At 47.1% G+C, this 20,134-nt stretch overlaps 1 protein-coding gene across 1 annotated transcript in view; it reads right to left on the bottom strand.

Annotated features, from left to right (window-relative positions):
- Positions 1 to 17,240, bottom strand: part of ACAN (aggrecan) — a 71,385-nt gene extending 54,145 nt beyond the window's left edge. Inside the window, exon 1 of the mRNA XM_053273164.1 lies at positions 17,123 to 17,240. The gene's annotated coding sequence lies outside the window, so the exon portion shown is untranslated. The remainder of the gene's footprint in view (positions 1 to 17,122) is intronic.
- Positions 17,241 to 20,134: the final 2,894 nt, after the last annotated feature.

The following is a 20,134-nucleotide window of genomic DNA, read 5'->3' as shown; positions in this document are numbered from 1 at the left end:
TCCATGGAACCATGGAACATGGCCATTGGCCATTCGGAAATTCAATATATTCCACGACCCTCTGGAAGGAGGAACAGAGGAAGCTGCCTTCTACTGACTCAGACCCTCAGTCCATCTAGCTCAGTATTGTCTACCCAGACTGGCAGCAGCTCCTCCAAGGTTGCAGGCAGGAATCTCTCTTAGCCCTATTTTGGAGATGCTGCCAGGGAGGGAACTTGGAACCTCAGATGCTCTTCCCAGAGTGGCCCCATCCCCTTAGGGGAATATCTCACAGTGCTCACACATACAGTCTCCCATTCCAATGCAAACCAGGATTGACCCAGCTTAGTAAAGGGGACAATTCATGCTCACTACCTCAACATCAGCTCTCCTTCCATTTTTGCTGTGCCCCCCCCACCCCATTTTGTGCCTCACCCCAACTTGAAAAATAACAGAATGACTCACTTTTTTCACTGCCTGCAGTATCTTGGAGAAGATACTGCCAGTCTGTGTAGACAATACTGAGCTAGATGGGGTGGCATTTCAGCTCAGACTTATGCCCAATATAGAGACAGTCCATGCATGTGTGTTAATTCCTCCTTGAACTGCCTTTTTGGAATGAATCATCCCGGATCAAACCCCACAGTTTCGTATCATCTCCCACACAATGCTTTTTAATGCTGCCCGTTCACCCGCCATGCAAGTCATACCAAAACTGCATTCAAAGTCAAAAAGCATAAGGCCCATCACTGAAAAAGAAATGGGCTATTGAGCCGACTCAGTAACATCTCTCTCAGAAGGGAAAATACTGTATTCATAGATCTGACTTCAGTTCAGGACACAAACACATGCGGGTTTCATGTCCTTGTGCTTGATCTGTTACATGGGAATATATCTCTAGAAGTCAAATTGCTCCAAGAACAAGTCGGATATGTTTGAGTGGTTTAGTGAATCTGCAGTTAGGTTTCACTCTACTGGAATATGTTGAATCTGCTGTTGTATCTGATATCTTTACTTCGTGTGTTTGGAGTTATGCTTGTGTAAGTGCTACACCAGGAGGTGGTTCTCACGACCATTGGTGCTGCAATTGAGGAAGGCGGGGGTGGGTGGGTGGGTGGGTGGAGGCAGGAGCCTACTAGGGATGTGCAAACTAGTTCGATATCGAACCGGTTCCCACTCGAGTCGAACCTCTCGGGCCAGTTTTGGATCGTTTCGAAAGTGACCGGGGCATTACAAAAGTAGTAAATAATGAATTACTTGCATGGTCATGCAAATGGCCTGTGGGCATGTACAGAGGCCCCCCAAAATGCACCATGGGCATTCGGAGCGCCAAAACTGAAACTTGGGGAGAGGCTGGTGGGGGGAGAGGGAGCTGCTGCAGATTCCCACTGTGGCTACAGCAACACCCCCCATGGATTCAGCAGCACCCTCTTGAGTAAATCGTTATTCACCACTCTTGTAATGCCCCTGTTGCCCTCGAACTGGGCCAGAACTGGTTCTAACTCAAACCAAACTGAGCCTGGCTCGGGGTGTGTGTGTGTGTGTGTGTACAAAACTGAACATGCCAGATCTGGTTTGAATCTAGATCTGTACACATCCCTGCCTACCTTCCCTCGCATGACCTTCTGCTCTTTGAGGTGCCACTGCTCATGCACCCTCATGAGCGAGACTGCTGTAGTCACCTGACATGGAATTGGGAGGAAGAAGTCTTCCCGCATCCCACAATGCCTCTCATGGGCAGTGTGGAGGCAGCCTGCTGCAATGCAGCAGGGTTCCTCTCCCTGGCCATACTGCAGTCCGGGCTCTATGGCTGCCCCTCCTGGCAACCGTTCTCAGATCCCGGTGCAGCACACGACTGAAAAGTGAGGTAGGATGGACTCCTTTCCCATCCTACCTCAGTTTTTGCCCGGGTAGCAGATCTGGGCTATCCGGGGCTGAAGCAGCTGGGTCGGGAGACCTCCTGGTCTCTGAGGTTGACGGAGTTTATCCAAGCATCTCAAGAACATGAGCTACTGTAAAAACTCTGGACAAGATTGGCAGAAGGCTGAATGGTGACACTCGCGTTTCCATTTAAGTGCTTTATTTTCCAGACATCATGTTTCTAAGTCAAGAGCAAAATGAGTCACATTCACGTTTAAACAAGACCGCACGCATGGCAGATTAACGGAACAGATTTAAATGGCCGCTCCTCAAATTAAAAGCCAATGTAACTTTCTCCTGGGTTTCCTGTTACCCAAACATCTTGTCCCTGTGATGCAGACAGGGTTTTCTGCTTCACAAATAACTCTCTGTTTGCCTTCTCTGCCTCGGTACTGGCATGGCTGGATACAAAATGCTCTGCCTCTGGGAGCTCTCTCTGAGCCCCCTTTGTCGCCGAAATCCCACACCTCTTCACGTTTCTCATCTTCCAGACACTTTTCCCACCACAAGGCAACCATAGCTCAGTTTCATACCTCTTGAAATGGCCAAATCTTCTAATGGACGGCTAGCAAACTCATCGCCTCCCTGAGTCACGCCTAGCTCTGAACTGAATGATCGCATTAGAGGACTTTCAACTCAGATTTGAAGGAGGGGCAATAAAATGGGGCAATTTGGGTTAGGGCCACTGCCTGATTTTGGAGAGGGGAGATTATCTTTGTGGCAGGTTGTATTTTTTCTTCTCATTTCACTTCTTGCTGCTGCCATAGGCAACAGAACCAGCAGAGCTTATCTTGTTGACTGGAAGTTGACATTTCCTCCCCAGAAGCCTCAGATACATCATCATTCTGGAGGTATTCTATGGAAAAATTGTGGCCCCATACTGGTGGCTGCTATTTTTTCTCCAGAACTGCCATATAATCACAACCACATTCAAGGCTTCTAGGAGAAAGGTGGTGGCCATCTAGGAGGCAGTCACCAAGGAAACTGTTGCCTGTGACAGTAAAGATAAAGGTAAAGTGTGCCATCAAGTCGGTGTCAACTCCTGGCGCCCACAGAGCCCTGTGGTTGTCTTTGGCAGAATACAGGAAGGGTTTACCAGTGCCATCTCCCACACAGTGTGAGATGTTGTCTTTCAGCATCTTCCTATATCGTAGCTGCCCAGTATAGGAGTTTCCCATATTCTGGGAAACATACCAGCGGAGATTCAAACCGGCAACCTCATGCTTGCTAGTCAAGTCATTTCCCACTGCGCTGTTAGGTGGCTTCCTGCGACAGCAGCAGAAGTAAAAATTAACAATCCTTAGGAATGTCTAGTGAAGGAATATTTGAGGAACATCTGAGGAACAACCAGAGAAGCTGACAGAATGTGAAGAAGATTAGTGCAAAGGAGGATCTGCATATCCTGAGATGGTTACTGAGTTTTGCCCAGAGTTGAATTTGAAACAGATGTGGAGACCAGTGAAACATCTGGTCTAGCCCTGCAGAGACTAAGGTGGCAGAACAGATTGTATCCATTCAGAGTGAAGATGGTATATCACTTTTTGGGACACTATTGCACATAAAATGTGACCTGCAAGTTAAAGATAGATAGATAGCACCTCATATGGGAGAAGTTCCAGATAACTTAGCTCTTGTTATCCTATAGGTGACTCAAGTCTCCTTGGTTTCATCAATCTCCTTGGTTGAAAGCAACCAAGAAGATTTTATTGGCTTGATGTGGTGAAAAAGATTCGGGGAAATGCAGGGATGAGGGGAGATGGGGTATCTCCAGGAATAGGAACTTGGGAACATAGGAAGCTGTCTTACACTGAGTCAGACCATTGGTCCAGCTAGCTCCATGTTGTCTACACTGACTGACAGCAGCTCTCCAAGGTTTCAGGCAGGAGTCTCTCCCAGCCCTACCTGGAGATGTTGCTGGGGATTTCATTTTACCAATTTATTTATCACATTTATATACTGCCCCATATAAAATATATGAGCCATTTACAAATTAAAACACCACAAGAGTTAAAACCTTAAATCATATACAACCAAGTAAAATAACCATCAACAAAACTTGACAACGTTGTTAACTAGAAGCCTAATAAAATAGGTGTGTCCGGTCAGATAGGTCTTGGGCCCCTTAAAGGGGGTTGGTCGAAGTGCCTGGCCAAAGCTCAGAGAAAAGGGGAGGGGCTTAGTGGCACCCGTGTCCTCCTCTTTTGGCAGGATCTAGTCATGGGCTGGCTCCTCCCCAGGACAGCCACAGCCCACTCTCTCTCCTGTTGTGTTCTCATCATGAGCTGGGCCAATTTAAGGCGGCTTCATAAGCCAAGCACTGCAGCCCCACCCTTCCTGTTTCCACCTCCATCCTCCTCCTTATTAAGCCCTCAATTCACCCCCCCTCCCTCCCCCCCCACCCCCTGCTCTGGAGGAGAGCTGGTCTTGTGGTTGCAAGCATGACTTGTCCCCTTAGCTAAGCAGGGTCCGCCCTGGTTGCATATAAATGGGAGACTTGATATGTGAGCACTGTAAGATATTCCCCTCAGGGGATGGAGCCACTCTGGGAAGAGCATCTAGGTTCCCAGTTCCCTCCCTGGCAGCATCTCCAAGATAGGGCTGAGAGAGACTCCTGCCTGCAACCTTGGAGAAGCCACTGCCAGTCTGTGTAGACAATACTGAGCTAGATAGACCAGTGTTCTGACTCAGTATGTGGCAGTTTCCTATGTTCCTATGTTCCATTTCCCTTCCCACCTCTGCCACCTGATCCCTGCTCTGCATCTTGGGCTACCCCTGCCTCTGTCTCCTGTGTCAGCCCACTGATGTCCTCAGCGAGTGCCGCCTGGCCGATCAGGCCGTTTACTGGAGTCTGGCTGCCTGCATTGCTCCTGACCAACCCAGGGACACCACCAGCTCCATCCAACCTCCCATCCAGCCTCCCCCAGCTCTCTCCATCTCCTTCCCGCTTGTGGTAAGCCAGAGTTGTGGGCCAGCTGGCTGGACAGGTGTGTTCTCAAGAGTCACTTAAAAACAGTCAGAGAGTGAATCTGGGACCTTCTGCATACCAAGAAGATGCTCTTCCAATGAGCTACGGCCCCAGCTCCCCAGGGGATGATCTTACAGCAGACAGCACTCACATGTCGTCACCCATCCACATGCAATCCAAGGTGAACCCTGCTTAGCAAAGGGGACAATTCATGCTCGCTACCACAAGACCAGCGCTCCTCTCATAGCTTCAGTTGAACTTAGACATAAGAACATAAGAACAGCCCTGCTGGATCAGGCCCAAGGCCCATCTAGTCCAGCATCCTATTTTGCACAGATGCCTCTGAGGAGCCCACAGGCAAGAGGTATGTGCGAAATACCCAAATGCTATATGGAGGTGTACTTGGAAAACTAAACAGAAGTGCCTGTCTAATTCTCTACTATGCATTGTAGCATCACTATTACATAAGTTTTAAAAATAAATGGAGAATTTGACTTTCCCCAGATACTAGGGCCTTGCAGAGGCCATTTGAGCATGCGTGGTGGCCATTTTGTTTTCGGTGGCCATTAAAAAAATTTTTTTTCATTTTAAAAAATGGCGCCCCCTTCAAGTGGCACCCGGGGCATGTGCCCTGCATGCCCTACCCTAGATACGCCCCTGGGCATATCCGAACCAGCTCAAAATCAAGCCGGTTTGCACTCGAGCCGCCTCAATTAGAAAGCTCACCCTTGAGCCGAACCGGGGAGTGGTGGTCTGAGGGCGAGTCGAGCAAGACCAGTCAGGCTCTAAGCCCCATGTATGCTCTGGGGAAACTGTTATATATAGGCAAAAAATGAGGTATACGGACAGGAAAAGGATCATGTGCTAGTGAGATCTGGGTAGGACAATCATTGTGGGACATGCTTTCCCTCCACCCTAGTTAAAATGCTGGGTATTCTTTCCTGGAATAATGTGACCTTAAGACAGTGGTGCACATGCTGGTCACCTCCAGGTTTGACTACTGCAGTGCACTCTATGTGGGGCTGCCCTTGAATGTAGTCCAGAAACTGAAATTGGTGCAGAATGCTGCTGTCAGGTTGGTCTCCAGGTTGTCCTGAAGAAATCATATCACTCCTGTTTGGAAGAACTACATTGGCTGCCAATAGGTTTCCGGGCAAGTGCTGGTTATTACTTATAAAGCCCTTAACAACTTGGGCCCACAGTGTTTAAAAGAACGCCTTCTTCATTATGAACTCTGCCGCCTATTGAGATCATCAGGGGAGGTTCGTATGAGGGTACTGGCTCATCTGGTGGCAACTCAAAAGGTGAACCTTCTGTGAAGTTGCCCCAGGGCTGTGGAACTCACTGAAGGCTTTTAGGAAACAACTGAAGACACATCTCTTCAGCCAAGCTTTTTAGCTGAAGTTTTAGTGGATGCTTTTGGTCAGTATCATGATCATCCCTCTACTGCCAATGGGTGCTTGAGGTAAGGAGGTGGCTTGCTAATGATTATGTAATGAATGGTATTTGATATGTAGGTGGAGTCCAACAGTTTGAGTCAGATCCTGCATGCAAAGGCTAGCCCACAAGCTGTCTGTTCACTGAAGGTATCCAGCTAAAACAAACACACACACACCGTGCCAGATCATTTTTTCCTTTGATCTGAAACATAGGAAACTTCCATATACCAGACCATTGATCCAGCAGACTATAGCTCAGTATTGTCTACACAGACTGGCAGCGGCTTCTCCAAGGTTGCAGGCAGGAGTCTCTCTCAGCCCTATCTTGGAGATGGTGCCAGGGAGGAAACTTGGAACCTTCTGCATGCAAGTATGCAATTGCTCTTCCCAGAGCGGCTCCATCCCCTAAGGGGAAGATCTTTCAGTGCTCACACATGTAGTCTCCCATTCAAATGTAAACCAGGGTGGACTCATAGGAACACAGGAAGTGTTCAAATACTGAGTCAGACCATTGGTCTATCTAGCTCAGTATTGTCTACACAGACTGGCAGCAGCTTCTCCAAGGCTGCAAGTAGGAGTCTCTTTCAACCCTATCTTGGAGATACTGCCAGGGAGGGAACTTGGAACGTTCTGCTCTTCCCAGAGCAGCTCCATCCCCTGAGGGGAATCTCTTACAGTGCTCGCCTGTAGTCTCCCATTCATATGCAACCAGAGCAGACCCTGCTTAGCTAAGGGGACAAGTCATGCTTGCTACCACAAGGCCAGTTCTCCTCCCTGATCTGCAGTCAACACAATATCGCACAGAGAACCAAAGTACTTTGTACATTTGGGGCTGTCTTCGAAGCGTCCCCAGCCAGCCCCCAAATCCCTGATCTCCATTTCCCCACCCTGTGCCGCTGTTAAAAATAGCAGCTTGAACCTGAAGGGGATGTGGTCCCTTCATCTTATGAGGCAAAAGAGGACATTTTTCTGTATATGCCGATGTAGATTTAAAAATCAACATGAACCACTTTTTTTTTTAAAGAGAGTCTGGATGGTGCCCATTATGAAATAAAAAGCCCCATCTATGCCCGAGCCCAACAAAACTGCTTCTATACGTTCACACTGTGACTCTATTGAGAAGGGAAGGCAGAGGCGTCGACTCACACCCTCTCCCCTTGTGCACACAGATGGACGGAGACCGAAGAGCTTCTGAGATGCACACACAGCCGGGACTGTTCTGCTCTCTCACAAGGAGGCAGTGAGTTCTTAAAAAGCAAACTGTACCGTTTCCGTCATTGCATGGTTCTCAAGTTAATTTAACATATAACAACTCTCTCTCTCCTGCGCTCCACCATCTCCCTCCCTCCCTCCCCTCCCTCCTTGGAATATTCCGAGCTTCTCTGCAGTGGTCAAAAGCTGGCACCATATGTGGTCCAGGCTGGGCTATGAACACAGCTTTTGTTGCTGCTGCTGTTGAGAAGTTGGCTATGAATGGCACACAGTGGCCAGTTTGTTTGGGGCAAGGGAGTCGGCGGTGGTGGAGAAGGCGGTGGAGGGGCTCTGGAAGGAGGCGACCAGCTTTGGGACCTCCTCACCTTGTGGTGGCCAGACACCTTTCTTCAATGCGACCAGGGGAAGGAGAAGGGGACAGACAGGTCGGAGCAGGAGAAGGGAAAGATCCCTCATTATAACCCATGAAAGACCCTGTTGATTTTCAAAACGAGATGGCGCAGCTCGGAGGTCTGACTGTGGCTGCATACAAATGTGCCTCTTCTCCAGAAATAAAGGCTGAGCTGTGCCAATAATTTTTTTTTTTTTAAAAAGAAAAACTTTGCACCAAGGAAACCGAAATTGTGTGAGCCACATGAAGTGGGCAAACAAGCGCGGCTGGGAGAAATGCAAATGGTGGGCTTACAATTGTCCTGCATTATTTGGGTTTCCCCAGGATTTAGAAGAATATGTGCAAGACGGGATGTCACAAGGAGGAGAAAAGAGGGCAGGGAGGACTGGGACAGTGGCAGTGGAGGGAGGAAGTAGTCAGCTCTTCACGCTGTGGATTCACTCATGGATAAAGTTGAGACTGTAAGCTCCTTGGGGCTGGGATCTGCATTTTGGGTTATTTTACTGTGGGCCTGTTCTCACAGTCCAGGGTAAGGTGAGGGAGAAGCCAGCTGGGATTCGGGAGCCAGGCACTCCCCCCAAATAGATCATGTGGGTGGGAGAGAAAGACAATTGGAGAAGTACTTCTCTACCAGCAGCAATCCTGGTTGGTAGGTGCAGGCTAGGGATGTGCACAAATCGAATTTTCAGATTCAATTCAATTTGAATTCGAATCAAAACTGACCGCCTCGATTTGAATTCGATTTGAATTCAAATCGAGTTGGCCCAAAACAGGCCGATTCAATCTGAGTTTGATTTAATTTGAATTTGATCAATTCAACCTATTTTGGCACCTTTTTTGACCAGTCAGGACACCTGAATGGTTTAAAAGGGGGGCCAAAATGTCCCTAAACTGTTATTGAATGGATTCAAATTAATTAGAATTAGAATCTGGCTAATTCGTTTCAAATTCAGACCGAATTACCCTTTTTAGGGGTGATTTGCTTTGAATTTGAATCATTCGAATCGACCAGGTGTGAGTTAAATTGATTCAAATTCAAATCGATTCACACACCTCTAGTGCAGGCAGCACACTTCCATAACCCTAGATCAAATCTCCGATCATCAATGTCAACTGCCCATACTGACCGACCAGGTTTACTCTTGGCACACAATTTCTTCTCACCGGTCCTCCAACTTGATTTTCTACCACCCATGTGATCCATTTCTGGGAGTGCGCATGGCTCCCGAATCGCAGCTGTTCACTCCTTCCCCTTACCTTGGATCATATGGACAAAACTGATTGCCACAGAGCTGACAGCTGCAGTACCACCTCTGGCCATCTACATAGTGGCGGCACTGAAGAGCAGTAGAGAACAGGGCAACTGCAATCTGGCAATCTACCACAGTGGTGCAGAGAGTAAGGTCCTGGCTCCCCACTTAATCGATGTTCCTTACAGAAACTGAGCTGATCAATACGTCTCCCTGAGGACATTTCAGGCTGGCCTATATATGAAGATTTGGAACTACTTATGAGTAACTGAATTTGAATGTGAGGCAGTCAGTGACTGGAGTAGCCCGTCTCATGACCGTAACATTTTAATTTGTGTATGTGTATGTACTGTATACACATTTATACCTTAAAACACAAATTTGTGTTACAGTGAAGGAGACAGGCTGCTACAATCACTGCCTCACACCCGCACTAAATTACTCAAAAGGAATCCTATTGGAATCAGTGAGACAAGTTTACTTGTCCTATTAATTTCAACAGGAGCGCTCAGTGCTAATTATCTGAAGCCTGTCAGTCAGGCTGAAGGGAGGGGTATACTGAGTTTCATCATGTAGCCAGCCAATCAGGAGCAAAGGAGGATTGTCTTCACCCTTCTCCCTCCCCTTCTGCAGTGGACACATCACTGAGGACCCGTGTTCCCTGTAATCGTGATTCTCAGACGTTGTTCACTGCAACTCCCAGGATTCCCAGCTGCAATGGCCTTTGGCTAGGAATTATGGGTGTTGTAGTCAACAACGTCTGGGAATCCCTGTTACAGGGAACATTGCTGAGAATGCATTGGTTTCAAGATGGCGACTTGCAGATGGGGGACAACTCATGCAACTGTAGTGTGGGGACGTAGGAGGGTTGTGAGTACCCGCTGGGTACTCCAAATACTCTAAATCAGGCCTGCTCAACTTAGGCCCCCCCAGATGTTTTTGAACTACAACTCCCACAATCCCCAGCCACAGTGGCCAATAGCCAGGGATTATGGGAGTTGTAGGTCAACATCTGCAGGAGGGCCAAAGTTGAGCAGCCCTGCTCTAAATAGATAGGACCTAATCCTATCTATAGGCTACATAATGAATAGGTAGGTAAGAGAGAGAGAGATGTTTCCATCTGCTCTCTAAGAGCAAAGGAAGGGATTCTTACTCATCACAGGAAATGCCTGAGGAGTCATATCAGGGGTCATAGAGTAGAGACAGATGGAAAGAGCTAGGGAGACCCTTACTCACTATCTTTACTCCCAGTGTCCCGAGTGGCCATAAGGATAGTCGGTGCAAAAGGCTGATGCACTCGAACTCCATCTCCAACACTTTGTGTAACATAAATTTTAGGCCCCCTGTACAAAATGCATGCCTCCTCCCATATCAGGGAAACTGGCTTCATCACTTTGTTCTTTTAGAGGCCAGGGAAAGACCTCATTGTTCACTCAGGCCTTTTACATTTTGATTTTCACATTTGACTTTCAACTGGTTTTAGGAGAGCTTTTTAAAACTGCGTTGTATGGTACTTTATACTTTTCCCCCCAACCCCCTTTTGGTCTGTTATGATTTAATATGATATGTGATTTTATTTCATGTTTTAACGCTGTGTTGTCAGCCGCCCAGAGAACAATTTGTTATGGGGGAGCTACCAAATAAAGTTGCTTTATTAATTCATTGATGATGATGATGATGGTGGTGGTGGTGGTGGTGGTGGTGGTGGTGGTGATGATGTCCCATTCACAAGACTTAGTCAGAGTAGGAGGAGTGCCCAGGCTGAGTAGGAGAGCCAGATCAGTGGTCATGTGCACCCAAGAAACAAGGGAGGGAAGAGGGTTCGTGAGGAAGGCAGGAATTGGGTGGGACAGGTGCGCCCTAACTAGATTCTTTCCCCAGCATTTTACGGAGAGACAAAAAGCCGTCCTCCCCAGTTCCCGCTCCCCACATGATCACGCTCCCCTCCTCCTACCTTGATCTTTGCAAACATACGACTGGCAATTGGGAATCTCCTGGATCTCTTTTCCTGGCTGGGCACTCCTCCTATCCTGATGGCAGTTATATGAATTGGGAATTGGGAAATGGGAACTGGGACAACTACCTCCTCCACTGCCAATGGACTTCTCCTCTTCCACGACCCACAGGCTCCTCCTCCACCACCACCCATGGGCTCCTCATGCATTGCCCACGAGCTCCTCCTCCTCCGTCACAGGCTCCTCCTCCTCCTCTGCCACAGGCTCCTCCTCTTCCACCACCCACAGGCTCCTCCTCCTTCATCGCCCATGGGCTCCTCCTGCATTGCCTATGAGCTGCTCCTCCTCCTCCGTCACAGCCTCCTCCTCCTCCATCACCCATGGACTCCTCTTCCTCCTCCATCACAGGCTACTCCTCCTCCATCACCCATGGACTCCTCCTCCTCCTCCATCACAGGCTACTCCTCCTCCATCACCCATGGACTCCTCCTTCTCCTCCATCACAGGCTCCTCCTCCTCCTCCATCACAGGCTCCTCCTCCTCCTCCATCACAGGCTCCTCCTCCTCCATCACCCATGGACTCCGACTCCTCCTCCATCACAGGCTACTCCTCCTCCATCACCCATGGACTCCTCCTCCTCCTCCATCACAGGCTCCTCCTCCTCCATCACCCATGGACTCCTCCTTCTCCTCCATCACAGGCTCCTCCTCCTCCTCCTCCTCCTCCTCCTCCTCCTCCTCCTCCTCCATCACAGGCTCCTCCTCCTTCTCCTCCTCCACCACCACCCATGGGTTCCTCCTCCGTTACAGGCTCCTCCTGCCCTGATGGCAGTTGTATCAACTGGGAATTGGCAATTGGGAATCTCCTGGATCTCCTACCTGGGCTGGGTGCTTCTCCAGCCCTGATGGCAGTTGTATGAATGAGCCTGTTATGTTCAATGCATGCACAGTGTGTGAACATTCAGATGTCTACACATGTACAATTATCCACACATAATGCCCAACATATGTGCGTAAATATACTGCCTATCATCTACTACTATTACTACGGATATGTATATGCCGCTCTTCAACCAAAGTTCTCAAAGCAGTTTACATAGAAAAATAAATAATAGATTGTCCCCTGTCCCCAAAGGGATCACAATTTAGGAAGACAGGGTAGCTGCCAGCAACAGCTACTGGAGGGATGTTGTGCTGGGGCTGGACAGGGCCAGTTGCTGTCCCTGTGCTAAATATAAGATAATCGCCACTTTGCTCAGTTAGCAGGGGTACCTGCTACATTTGCATCCAAGTTCACTTTCAAAGTGAATGCAAGTACAATCACTCACACAAAACCATGTACATATGTACAGACACCTGTACTCATGAACAGCATAATGTCTGAAGGGGGCTACACACTATGTCCAATGTGCAGTACATGTACAGAGTGCACACATATAGATGTGTACACGTGCAGTTATTCAATGCATGTGCAGCAGAATGCCTCCTAGCTGTATCCTGCATTTGAAGCTCCCTGGTAACTGGGCAAAGAGGCACCTCTTTAACGTGGCCCTTTGGGAACAGGGAGCCGCAATTAATTAATTAATTAATTAATTAATTAATATGTAATCCACTTGGGAAACTTTTGCTGAAAAGCGATATATAAATATTTGTTGCCATCGTACCCAGGTTCACTCCTCTAATTAATCTATCTATCTATCTATCTATCTATCTATCTATCTATCTATCTATCTATCTATCTATCATCTATTTATTACATTTATAAACCACCCCATCCAGAGGCTCTGGGTGGTGTACAACAAGAAATAAATACACAGACCGTCTTTCACACAAACACATATACTTGTGTACAGTCATAATGTCGGGATATATGGGTTTCCAATAGGCCAGTCATGGAGCTTAAAACTTTAGCTGTCACTGAACAGTAAGGTCACCACATATACTTCCTTATAAGGGCTAAAATGGTATTAACACCTATGGCATATGCCTTATGGGCATGGGGAATGAGGCCATAGCTCAATGGCAGAGCATCCCAGGTTCAATCTCTGACCCCTCCAGGTCGAGCAGCAAAAGACTCCTGCTGGAAATCTTGGAGAGCCGCTGCCAGCCAGTGTTGACAATGCTGAGCTAGATGGACCAAGGGCCTAACCTGATATGGCAGCATCATATGTTCAAGACCTAGTAAAGCAAGAAAAACTACCCTTAAAGGAACTACACCTCAGCTGAGCCTTATGATCTTTTAAAAGGATGGAGCCATCGCTCAGTGGTAGAGCATCTGCTTTGCATGCAGAAAGTTCTGGATTCAGCCCCCAGCATCTCCCGGTAGGGCTGGGAGCGAATCCTGCCTGAAACCTTGGAGAGGTGCTGCCAGTCAGTGTAGGCAATACTCAGCCAAATGGACCAATGGTCTGACTCAGGATAAGGCAGCTTCCTCTGTTCCACATAATCTCTGCCCATGAAGATTCCTGCCAACATTTCACCCTTTCTGCGTTTCCCTTTCCCCCTCATCATCTTGATAGCCATTTTCCTAATCAATGCAACCAGGTAGATGCTTGATCATATGTGTATTATGCTCCCAATTTTAAAAAAATGGATGTGATCCTGCTGGTGGCTTTAATAACTGTTTTTCAAAGTGCCTTGGAAGATGGATAAGCATTTTTATTGTGGTTCCATTTGCTAAAAAAATACAAAAAACAAACCAACCCCAAATGATTCTGTCTGATCAGCTGCCGGATGATGGAAAGCAACAGAGAAAGACTAGTTATCCTCATTGGCCAATGTTCTGTAGGACAGTCTTTCCTCTTTGGAGGAAACTTTCTCACTGTGGATGGTAGAAAGTTTGGGGTTTTGGCATCCGCTCGAAATGGAAACGCTCAGAAGTAATGAAGGGGTTTAAAAAGCGGTCTCCAGGAGTGGAGGTGGGGGTGGACTTTTTCTCCAAGATGAAACCGCAGCTTGGAAAAATGCATGTTCTGTGTATTCATTCAAAAAGAAGGCAGGCACTTAGTGATTCTAGGCAGATCCCCTGAGCTTTAACAGAACGCCCACTCCCTGATCTATGCCACACTGTGCCTATGCAGTGAAACCCTCAGAGACTTAGGATCGGGTTTTCAAAGCGGTCAGTCACACTTAGGTGCCCAAATCTATTACTTTTTCAACAGATATCAGATATCAAATGGAATCCAGTAGAGACCAGAAATCCCAAAAGAATGCAGGACAAATATTCTGCCCATCTTCTTGAGATGCATCAATGCAGCCAGCAGTGGTATAAGCTGTTGCCTCACTAACCAGACCATTGCACAGTTAGGGTAATCCCTTGAAGCAATCGCCATGGAAGAAAGTTGATAGCACAAGGTAGCCATAAGCCAGCACAGAGCAAAGACTCTGGGTTTGCAAGATAGTGATTGGTGAATCTTGCCCTACAACTGTGTAATTTAATGTTTGCTTGGAAAGACATAAGTGAAGCTGTAATTTTGTCCTGTGTAAGCGTCTCATATGAGTCACTGCTGATAAAAAGCAGTGGAGCCGGGGTTCTCAACCATTGTCCCCTCGATGCTGCTGGACTACAACTCCCATCATCCACAGCCACAATGGGAGAATGGATGATGGGAGCTGTAGTCCGACGACATCTGGGGAATTAAATCTGGGAATGCCTGGTATAGAGGACAGAGTTTTGCAGTTGGACCAGGGTTATGGATCCAGACCCTTATTCAATCACGAGGCTCACAGGATGGTCTTGCCATCACTGTCTCTCAGCCTAGCCTTCCTCACAGGGTTGTTGTGAGAAGAAAATAAGAAAAGCCCACGCATGCCTTCTTGACATCCTTTTGGAAAAAGAGTGAGCAACACAAGTGCGATAGATCAGTTCTGGGTTTAGATAAAGATTTAAGCCATCATTCTTATGGATATAGAGCCAACCATGTAGCTGCTGCTGTACAAAGGATGAGAGGGCAGGTCTCTGCCCCAAGGAGCAAGCAGTCTCATTGATTTCATAGCCAGATACAGTGTGTCCACACTGGATTTAGTCCACATCCTGGAAGAGCTGATCTAGCAATGCTGAGTTTGCCGCCCAACCATTTCTGATGAGAATCAGAATTCTAAAAACCTTTTATACTCCCCATGCTTCCCAGTCAACATCAGCAGATGCTGGGAGTTTTCAGATTCACCCATTCACTTCCAGACATGTACGTGGTGCCACCTCTTTCTCTTTCAGATCTCTCCTAAAAACCCACCTTTTCTGCATTGCCCTTGACTTGTCCCCTTAATCCTCAGCTGTAACCACACTTTAAGTGTGAGTAATGCCATTTACTCTCCTGCTTTCCTGCCACCACTACCCCTGTCTCTACAGGGATGGGGCCCGAGCCCAGTGACAGAGCATCTGCTTTGCATGCAGAAGGTCCCAGCTTCAGTCCCTGGCAGCATCTCCAGTTAGGGCTGGGAGAGACCCCTGCTTGAAACCTTGGAGAGCTGCTGCCAGTCAGTGTAGACAGTGCTGAGCTCGATGGAGCAATGGTCTGATTCGGAAAAGGCAGTTTCCTCTGCTCCTCCTTCCACTCCCTCTCTTCTGTTGCTTCCTCATATCCTCATTTGTAAGCTTCTTGGGATTTGTCTAACATTCTGTATGTACACTAATGCCATACTGGTAGTGATAGTAGAGAAGGAGGAGGAGGAGGAGGAGGAGGAGGAGAACGAAGAAGAAGAAGAAGAAGAGCAAAGAAGAAGAAGAAGAGCAAAGAAGAGGAAGAAGGAGAAGGAGAAGAAGGAGAAGGAGAAGAACGAAGAAGGAGAAGGAGAAGAGGAGGAGGAGGAGGAGGAGGAAGTCATCTGTGGGATGACTGATAGGAATGATAGGAACTAGGAACTTCTCCTGTAGAAGCAAGTCTTTCCAGAATCAATGTGCCACTCAAGTGCCCTTCATCCCGCCAGAATCATTCAGTATGAATGAAGTGTGGTGGGAGCTTAAATCTTAATCCCCCCATCAAACACTTGTGAGTCAGCTTTTCTTTAGATTGAGAGATCGAGAGATCGGGAGATGTAGCTAGCTAGGTACGTAGGTAGGTAGGTAGGCAAGGGAGAGGGAGAGAGAAGAGTAGGTAGAGATGTAGGCAAGATAGTTCAAGCAAGCTAGGGACTATCCTGTAGCAAGTTAGGCCATAGATCTGTTTCTCTATGTGATTATTTTACCTGTCTGCTTGATAACAATGGATATCTATCTATCTATCTATCTATCTATCTATCTATCTATCTATCTATCACAGGCAAAGTTTTCTGTTGCAGGGGTTGTATGCTTGGGATGCAATTTCTAGCAAGAAGTTTGGGGGAAACCACTCGCCCTCTCCTCACATCCTTTCACTCCTAAGAAAGGTCCTGCTGGACAGAAGAGTGTCTCCCCTGCTAACCTGGCAAAGAGGCACCTTTTAACGTGGTGATTCTCTTTATTGAGCAGGGGGAGAGTAACCGGCCCTATCCACCCCTAGCACAGCATCCTTCCAGTGACTGTTGCTGGTGTCTATCTGATGTTTCTTTTTAGATTGTGAGCCCTTTGGGGACAGGGGGCCATCTTATTTATTTGTTATTTCTCTGTGTAAACCGCCCTGGGCCATTTTTGGAAGGGCAGTATCAAAATTGAATTATTATTGTTAATAATAATAATAATAATAACAACAACAACAACAGCAACAGCAACAACAACAAACCAGTCAATAACACCTGTCTGACTGTGTAAAATAATAATAATAATAATAATTGTTAATAGATAATAATAATAAGAGTGGTCCTTCAAGTCAAGCATCCTGCTTCCAGAGGTGGCCAGACAAGTGCCTCCAAGAAGCCCCCAGGGAGAGGAAGCCATAGGCAGCAGTTTGCCCTTGTTCTAGTCACCTGCCCAGTATCTGGTCTGCACAGGTAAACGGCCACTACTCTGAACTCTAGGAAAAAGCCACCAACTCATCCCACCTTGAGGCAGAGGAACTGTGGCATCATCATTGTAAAAGGGAGGAAAAGTACTTTACCTTAAACAATTCAGTGCTTCAAGAATTTAAGTCCCATATACCTTTCAGCGCAGTAAGATGTGTGTGTGTGTGTGTGTGTGTTTAAGAAGAGGTTTGCAACTTCTGACAATCGAGGTCTTCTTTCTTCACAGCCTCCAGATGGGATTTCCTGCTTTTGTTTTGTGGATTATTTGCTGGTTTATTCCCCCACAAGAAGAAATCAGAATTTCTAGTACTGGTATATCAGGTTCCTTTCAGGCAGTGGCAGCAACAGCAGCAGCAGGGTTGATTTTGGAACACCAAAAAAAAAAAAAAAAAAAAGGAAAAGAGAAACTGTGTGTTTCAAGCAACGGTCCACGTTGAGCTGTTACTGGCTGTAAAAAGAGACCTTCAGACTCCTCCTGTGCTCCTTAGATACCTCTTGCTAGAGCCGGCCGATGACTGAGGGCATTGGATCCGCCTATGAAAAACTTTTGAGACTGACTCAAGGTAGGCAGGAATCCAGGAAAATAAGACTTGGGGGCGGGAGGGGGGAGAAGGGAGAGCAGGGAAGCAGGAATAGGAGGAGGGCTGTAGGAAGAAAGGAGCAAAAGCTCAAGAAAGAAAGAAAGAAAGAAAGAAAGAAAGAAAGAAAGAAAGAAAGAAAGAAAGAAAGAAAGAAAGAAAACTGAGGATTTAGAGCACAGTCATTTGGAAGTGAGAGAGAGAAGGAAGGAAGGAAAGAAAAAGAGAAAGAGAAAGACAGACAGACAGACAGATAAGGATTTAAACAGAGTCATTTGGAAGAAAGAGAGAGAGAAAAGGAAAGAGAGAAAAAGAGAGAAAGAGAGAAAGAAAGAAAGAAAGAAAGAAAGAAAGAAAGAAAGAAAGAAAGAAAGAAAGAAAGATTTAAAGCAGAGTTATTTGGAAGAAAGAGAGAGAAGAAAGGAAAGAGAAAGAAAGAGAAAGAAAGAAAGAAAGAAAGAAAGAAAGAAAGAAAGAAAGAAAGAAAGAAAGAAAGAAAGAAAGACAAGGATTTAAAGCACAGTCATTTGAAAGGAAGGAAGGAAGGAAGGAAGGAAGGAAGACAAGGATTTAAAGCACAGTCATTTGGAGCCAAACCAGCCGGACTGTACACCACAAGTGGTGGAAAGGGGGGGGGAATACTGTAGGAAGTGATGTTAAAGAGAGAATCAGGGCCAGTGTGAAAACAGTGGAGGCAAATCTAATTAAAGTCTGTGAGCAAAAGAGGTGGCGGGGTGGAGGGAGAGAGGGCGCCTGCAATGCAGTCAATAATACTGCAGGCTGGCTACCAGCTGACAGATACATATTGGAGCATCTGAGAGAGGAATCACCCAGAACATACAAGGTAGACAAAAGGGGAAAGTGTGGATCGTCCCAGATGTGGAATGATTGTGTGACTTGAACACTCAAAGCTGTCAGAACCCTGATCCATGACCAGGGATGCTGTAGCTCAGAGTCAAGCATTTGCTTTACATGCAGAAAATCCCAGGTTCAATCCCTGGCAGCATCTCCAGGTAGAGCTGTGCCTGATATCTTGGAGAGCTGCTGCCAGTCAGTGTAGACAATACTGAGCCGGATGGACCAAGGGTCTGACGCAGTAGGTGGCAGCTTCCTACATTCCTATGACTTACTTTGGACTCTCTGGAAACATCCCATTGGCTACTGTGAGAGGCAGGACACTCACAATGTGAACAGGGCCTTTTCCTCTTGTATGGTCCTTGAGGTCTGGTTCTCTTCTGCACCCTGCTTTCAGCATCTCTGCTTCTGGATGCAACATAGGGGGAAATCACACAAAAATTGGGGCCTTTTTTGAGGGGGTGCGTAAATATGCACAAACATAGGAGATGAGAGCTGGTCTTGTGGTACCATAGCAAGCATGAATTGTCCTCTTTGCTAAGCAGGCTCCACCCTGGTTTGCATTTCAATGGGGTGCTCATTCAAATGCACCCCATTTGAATGGTGGTGTGAGCACTGTAAGATATTCCCCTTAAAGGATGGAGCCGCTCAAGGAAAAGCACCTGCCTGCTTGCATGCAGAAGGCTCACACATAGGAAGCTGCTTTATGCTCATTATTGTCTAAACAGACTGGCAGCAGCTTCTCCAAGGTTGCAGGCAGGAATCTGTCAGCTCTATCTTGGAGAGGCCAGGGAGGGAACTTGGGACCTAGATGCTCTTCCCAGAGTGGCTCCATCCCCTGAGAGGAATATCTTATAGTGCTCACACTTCTAGTCTCCCATTCATATGCAACCAGGGCAGACCCTGCTTAGCTATGGTGACAAGTCATGCTTGCTACCACAAGACCAGCTCTCCTCTCCATTCCAAGTTCCCTCCCTGGCAGCATCTCCAGATAGGGCTGAGAGGGACTCCTGCCTGCAGCCTTGGAGAAGCTGCTGCCAGCCTGTGTAGACAATACTGAGGTAGATAGAACAATGTTCTGACTCAGTATAAGGGAGCTTCCTATGTTCCTCCTTCCAAAGGGCCTTGGGAATGCATGGAATTTCTGAATAGCCATTGGCCATTCAGAAATTCAATGCATTGCATGGCCATCTGGAAGGAACCAGGGCTTTTCCGTGGGCATTCTCTGACATTCATTTTAGTTATTCATTCAGTAAAGCTTGTATGCTGAATGTCTCCAGTTCCCTCCCTGGCATGTCCAGATAGGACAAGATTTTTTTTTTTTATAGGGCTGAGAGAGACTCCTACCTGCAAATTCAGAGAAGCTGCTGCCAGTCTGGGTAGACAATGCTGAGCTAGATGGACCAATGGGCAGACTCGGTAGAAGGCAGCTTCCTATATGCCAACTGTTTGTTCCTATGTTCCCCTCCCCGCCCTGATTTTGTGCGGCACGAATTCCATTGTTTTATTATTCTATTAAATATTAAACAAGAAGCTGGTGTGGGGGGGGTTAAGGTGATGAGTATGCAGTGGTCACATAATTATAACTCCTTCATTAGCCGACACAGCAATTTTCCCCGCAGATTGCATAAGACCGAGGCATACGTTTCACTGCATTTAAATAAAACATCTTCC

This window comes from Hemicordylus capensis, chromosome 10 (assembly GCF_027244095.1).
Source record: "Hemicordylus capensis ecotype Gifberg chromosome 10, rHemCap1.1.pri, whole genome shotgun sequence".
Lineage (NCBI taxonomy): Eukaryota > Metazoa > Chordata > Lepidosauria > Squamata > Cordylidae > Hemicordylus > Hemicordylus capensis.
The sequence above is the reverse complement of the archived record's forward strand: the minus strand, read 5'-3'. Positions and strand labels throughout refer to the sequence as shown.